The sequence below is a fragment of the Etheostoma spectabile genome, chromosome 20, assembly GCF_008692095.1.
Source record: "Etheostoma spectabile isolate EspeVRDwgs_2016 chromosome 20, UIUC_Espe_1.0, whole genome shotgun sequence".
In the NCBI taxonomy this organism is placed as follows: domain Eukaryota; kingdom Metazoa; phylum Chordata; class Actinopteri; order Perciformes; family Percidae; genus Etheostoma; species Etheostoma spectabile.
The window spans coordinates 25,389,109-25,395,672 of record NC_045752.1 but is presented as its reverse complement, the minus strand read 5'-3'; the positions used below and the strand labels follow the sequence as shown (position 1 = coordinate 25,395,672).

Sequence of the window (6,564 nt, the reverse complement as noted above, 5' to 3'; positions counted from 1 at the left end):
TGGTAGAGCCTTTAGTGGAAGTCTCTCTCTGTCAAAATAAAACAGTAAAATGAGGCAGACGCGGGGGGGGGATAAAAACAATGACATGTAGAATACCAAAGAGGTAAAAATAAAAGTAAAAAGCTCATAGTAGCCTAATGTAGTGGAGTAAGAGTACAGTTTCTTCTTCACAAATTTACTTAAGTATAAGTATAGTGATTTAAAAATACTCCTAGAAGTATAATTTCAAAAACTTACTCAAGTAAATTTAAGTTGTTACTACCCACCTATGGCTAGAAGTCACCCTGTGCCAGCTTCTACTGACTAGCTACGGACTACAACCATCTGGTCGCATCTACCTACTGTAGGCTGGCTACAGACTACACCATCTGTGTCCAGATCTACCTACTGTATGGCTGGCTACAGACTACAACCTCTTCTGGTCTAGATCTACCTACTGAGGCTGGCTACAGACTACAACCATCTGTCCAGATCTACCTACTATATGGCTGGCTACAACTACAACCGTCTGGTCCAGATCTACCTACTTTAGGGCTGGCTACAGACACAACCATCTGGTCCAGATCTACCTACTGTTGGCTGGCTCAGCACACTACAACCATCTGGTCCAGATCTACCTACTTTAGGGCTGGCTACGAAACAACCATCTGGTCCAGATCTACCTACTGTATGGCTGGCTACAGACTACAACCATCTGGTCTAGATCTACCTACTGTAGGGCTGGCTACAGACTACAACCATCTGGTCCAGATCTACCTAATGTATGGCTGGCTACAGACTACAACCATCTGGTCCAGATCAACCTACTGTAGGGCTGGCTACAGACTACAACCATCTGTCCAGATCTACCTCCTGTATGGATGGCTAACACCGCCAGTTCAGTGGTAAGACCCCGATTCAGGGAGCCTGCTTCCTGGAGTTTGATCGCATGGAAAAGCTGGGAATGCTCCGCATGACCCAGATGGAGCCGTTGGTTGCAGCCCACCTTCACCTGCGGGCGACTGCAACATCTTTAAGGAACCCCACACTGCCGTCAAAGGCGGACCGTTTCCAGTCTGCCTAGACCAAGCGTCAGCTTCAGCCAAAAGAGCTCTGAATGTCTCCTCCATGCTCTGAGAGGACAAGGCCACCAAACTTGACCGTGCTGTATGGGAAGAGATTACTGTGATCATGGACATCTGCCTCCACGTACAGCGCTGTGCGGTCCAGGCCACAGGTAAATCTATGGGGATGATGGTTCTACAGAAAAGAGCTAGATGGCTCAACCTGACAAATCTGTCCGACAAGGAAAAAGAGAACATTTTAGACATGCCTGTCGTCCCTGACGGAGTCTTTGGCCCCGCTCTGGCCTCAATGCAGCAGAGGTGTAAGGCGAAGAAGAAGGAAGACAAAGCTCTTCAGCTCTACCTCCCTCGGAAAGCCAAGCCTTCCCCGCCTCTCCCCACCTGCAATGGAGCTGGAAATTCTCCGTTCATCAGCCCCACGTTTTCTGTTCAGAAGTGTGATGCAGGAGGCTTCACAGCCCCCAAGCTCAGTTGTGGCGCGTGCTGCCAGACAGGCGTGTCCCCTCTAAGGGAAGCGGAGACTTGTGCAGAGACCACAGGCCCTCTCCCCCATTCAAACTACACAGGCACACACTCACATTTTTCAACAGAATGGCTGGCTCTAGTGGCTGCACCAAGGCTGATTTTTGCAAAAAGAGACTTCTGATATGGTATTAGGGGACCACTAAGGTCTATATAAAAGAGACTCCAGATACAGTGTTAGGTGACCACTAAGGTCTATATAAAAGAGACTTCAGATACATTATTAGGGGACCACTAAGGCCTATATAAAAGAGACTTCAGATACAGTATTAGGGGACCACTAAGGTCTATATAAAAGAGACTTCAGATACAGTATTAGGGGACCACTAAGGTCTATATAAAAGAGACTTCAGATACAGTATTGGGAACCACTAAGGTCTATATAAAAGAGACTTCAGATCCAGTATTAGGGACCACTAAGGTCTATATAAAAGAGACTTCAGATACAGTATTAGGGGACCACTAAGGCCTATATAAAAGAGACTTCAGATACAGAATTAGGGGACCACTAAGGTCTATATAAAAGAGACTTCAGATACAGTATTAGGGGACCACTAAGGTCGACACACAAGCATCCAAAGACCATCGTTTCATGGAACCTTAAATAGAGGCCCACAGCTGAGTTTGATCTGGGGCCTAGTGGGTTAATAATAAATTTTGTTCAACCAACAGTACAAAACCCAAATTTTGTAGCATTCAAATGAAAACATTTCATCAGTGATCATTACCTGTTTAACTGCAGCAGACTTCCAGTATTGTTGAAAGAGGGTACATTATGTCTCATGGAATTTATGTTTGATTATTTTAGATGACCATAATAGATAAAAAGGGGTTAACACAACCTGTTTAGAAAGAAATGTGATGAATATGTTCAAAGAGGCTGTCCTGTGTTAGCCTGTGTACCAGCAGAAACACGTTTAACCGTCTTTCTGCCGTCCAATCCAAAGTCGAGGGCAGCGGGGCAAGAAATAAACAGATTTGAAAAAGCAATCAACAGCCCCCCCACCCTCTCCAAAACCCCCCAAGCTGATTTGCATCTGATCTCCAGATCATGTTTTATTTATCAGTAATCACAACCAATCAGGGAAGAAATTAATCAATGAAGGCGCAAGGTAGGAGTGATATCCGCCATCTGGGGGTCGCGCTGATCCCTCCGCCCCCTGGCAGGCACACACACACACACACACACACACACGTCCAAGGTCCAACACACACACACGTACAGTATGCACAAATACACACTGGCAGGGAGCAGCAAATACATACATGCGGTGAGAAAAACACACTCACACATGCGTGGTCACACACATGGCTCAACAACGATGAAAACCAACATTATGCGCGCACATACGCACACACACACACACACACACACACACACACACACACACACACACACACTAAAGTCCCCTTTCCGCTGGCTTGTCATGGACCCATATTTAGGTGACTGATATTTTTCTCTCCCCCTACCAATGAGCTCCAAGCAAGTCCATATGGCCCGGATCAAAGGTGTTGCTGGGTGCATGCTTCTGCTTTATTGCCAGCCGCTGCTGTTAATTAGGAAACAAGATCACAGGCAGTATTAAAATCCAATTAAATTGATATGAACAGATTGCCAAGTGATGTTCGCTAATGTATAATTGAGCACCATGCAAATTTCTCTGGCTGCCTTTTGTTTTGCCGTGTCTCTGCCTCTATCTCACCGGCCCACAATGAGCAGCCAAGCTTGAAACTTTTCCCTTTTCTGTCGTCACCGACTGAGAGATAAACAAGTTAATGCACTGAGATGGGGGTATGGCTTTCATCAGTTACAGTGATATCCTTCCCATTATGCACCAGGGGGGCTGTGGAGGCTTTGCGTCAATCTGGCCTATCTTGCCATAGACATTTAAAAAATGTGTGTGTTGTCATAGCTACCTCCGCTCGTTACTTTGTACTGGAATAAGCTAAGTTTTATTAAGACACTTAAATATTTTGTAAACTATACTTTAGTAAAATGGATGCCAACCTGGGGTAGGGAACCTGACAAGGGGTTGCAAGAAAAATAAGATGGGTCACAGGATAGTGCAGTGCATACTGATTGTGAAAAGAAAGCAAGTGCTGGACATTGACATGTCTCCACTGAACAACACAACCTTTGTGTGTCTTTCAAGTGTTGAAGTTGCCGCTGGCAACGCTTCTCCTGTCCAGGGTCCAACGTGCTGACTCGCCCCCTGCCCTGGATCCCAAACGATAGTGGATGACAGAGCCCCATAGATGTGCATCAACACACCTTAACCCTAACATTACCTGGTTTGTTCATTCAGTGACAGCTTATAATAACCTTTCATACATTAGCGGTTATTTCAAATACAGAGCTGGAATATTTATTTACAACTGGATGGAGCATTTTGTTATGTGTGTCGTAAAATTTGGCAGATGCTTGACTTTTCTCATTGGATTGTGTTGTTTCCTATCTGTTAGGGGGCGGCTGTGGCTAAGTTACCAATCGGAAGGTTGGTGGTCGACCCTGGCCCTGCAGTTCCTTGTCTAAAACCCTGAATTGCTCCAGATGCTGCGCCATCGGTGTGTGAATGTTTATCTGATGAGCAGCTGTCACCTTGTATGGCAGCCTCGGTCACTAGTGTGTGAATTTATGTGTACAAGTGTGTGTGAATGGTTCCTACACTTTTCAAAAGCGCTTTAAAAAGTTGTTAAGGCAAGGAAAAACGCTAAATAAATAATCCATTTAAAGGAAGTGAAAGCTGTTTTAACAGTCAACTGGGTTTGAATTAATAATAATTTAAAAACAACACACATAAAACATATTAATTAATCAAACAAAGGACCTTACACTCTGTTGTTGACTTTCACCCGGTCACCTTTTTTAAATTAACTGACTTTGTTACGTACCTAGGTCCATGAGGTAGTTCTCTTTGTGATGTAGTCATATTTGTGACTCAACACAGCGACATCCATTACAACACACACACACACACACACACACACACACACACGACTCACCCAGGAGAGAGGGGTTTGTTTCTTGTGTGAAATCAAAAGCCAACTTCCAACTTTTTTAAAGGTGCCCTGCCACACAAAACCATTTTTACTTGCAATTTTTGAAATATTCTAGGTCTATATGTGTTTGTGTGTTATGTTGTGATTGTGAAGATGAACTGCTACTGCTGACAGCCAGGCTCTCATTGGCTAGCTGTTAGCCAATCAGAGTCAAGCAGCTTAGCCGGTTAAATTTAACAAGAACTGGCCCAAATGGAGCTGAGTCTTCCGGCAGGCTTTCTATACCACGCTAGAATGGCTTGAAACAAGGTAACGACGGTAACCAAGTTACAGAGTCCATGGTAGGACTTCAGACATTACTACAAAGCAATGAAATACATGTGGCAGGTCACCTTTAAATTAACCAACTTTGTAATAGAGCCAAGTCTGTGATGTAGTTATGTCCGTGACACTCATATGTCACATTCTCATGTATATATTCTGCTGCATACAAATCCCCCTTCTGGGAAAAAGAAAAAACTGAACTGAGCTGGGACTTCACCACTGTCGGCACTCCATGCAGTTTGGTGCCTTGCTCATGAGCACATCAGAAGTGCCCAGGAGGTGAACTGGCACCTCTCCAGCTCCCAGTCCACACTCGATATGGTGGTCTTGTACTGATTTCCAAGCCAAGTCCCTACAGACTGAGCTACTGTGGCCCCAAGCATGACCCCAGACTTATTCAAAGATTTCCGGGCCAAATCCTAGACCTCAACGGACCCCAGGACCACCCTGGAGACCACACGAGTCATTTTAGGCCTCTAAATATTGTGTAAATGAAAGAAAGTGTTTATTATAAGATAAAAAGGTCAGGACATTGCCCGAAGATTAATGCAAAATTATAACTATTAACACAATTATGCTGTAAAACAATCCAATTGCAAATTAATAAAAATCCAAAACATGAAATGACTGTTTCCCACCAGTTCTACCCGAAGTATAATATATTAATTGGGTTACACTTAAGAGTGACATGACAACGTCATGAATGTGTCATAAACATTATAAACAAGTCAAACGCTTCTTCTAGTAAGTGTCATTCGGCTTTGTCATGACAAATTATGGTTATTATTATTATTATTATAGTTATGGTTAGGGTTATGGTTAGGGTTCATATGTTCATGACAGTGTCATGTCACTCTTATGTAGTAATTAAAGTGTTACCCTTTAGTGTAATGATGTGTTTGGAAAGACTCTTTGCATCCCACCAATATGTATCATCACCTCGATACCTTTACTTTTCCTGTTATCATTTTTCTTTTTGAATGACTTCTACTTTTTCTACTTTTGGTCTGCGATAGAAAATATTTGTCACTAATTAATGGATAGAATACATTTTCTTATGCATATCTGTAATTATTTTTCTAACTACAATCAAACTTCTCTGCTGTGTAATTGTAATGCTTGTAGTATAATCCTACTGTACCTTTCTTTGTCTGTGATTTACTTTTTGCCAAATGATTGATTTTTGTTTTATGTGGACACTATGTCCTTATTGGGTGTCGTTCTGTATTTTATCACTTTCATCAATCATGCAATATCAGTTTCTGGCAAAGGGAAGGGTCACCACTTAGGTCACACATTAGGTCAGAAGGTCAGAAAACATTTAAAATATATCTAACTATGTTACGTCATTGGGGTCAAACAATCAAGATGTTATTAAAACACATGGATTAAGTTCAGGTCTAATGCCAAGCAGTCGTGAAAACCAAACAGAAATTAAATGCCAGGTAGGGTAGGTGTAATATAGTACCCAGCAGAGCAGACTGACACGTAGCACACAAAGACAGCTCCAGCACTGCGGAGGAGAAAGGGAATTTCTTCAAGAACGTCTAACTTTAACACTGATCTCGTCAACCTTCTTTAACATGGCAGGTCAGCCAGGTTATGGAATTGGACACATTAGGGATTTAAGGATTATGAAGTGGATTATAAAGTG

The 6,564-nt window shown here is 43.0% G+C and overlaps 1 long non-coding RNA gene across 1 annotated transcript; it reads left to right on the top strand.

The window, feature by feature from the left end:
* Positions 1-718: 718 nt before the first annotated feature.
* On the top strand, positions 719-4,630 carry LOC116670523 (uncharacterized). Its single transcript, XR_004327050.1, has 3 exons — positions 719-837; positions 3,163-3,165; positions 4,601-4,630. It is a non-coding gene; the product is annotated as an uncharacterized LOC116670523 (long non-coding RNA).
* Positions 4,631-6,564: the final 1,934 nt, after the last annotated feature.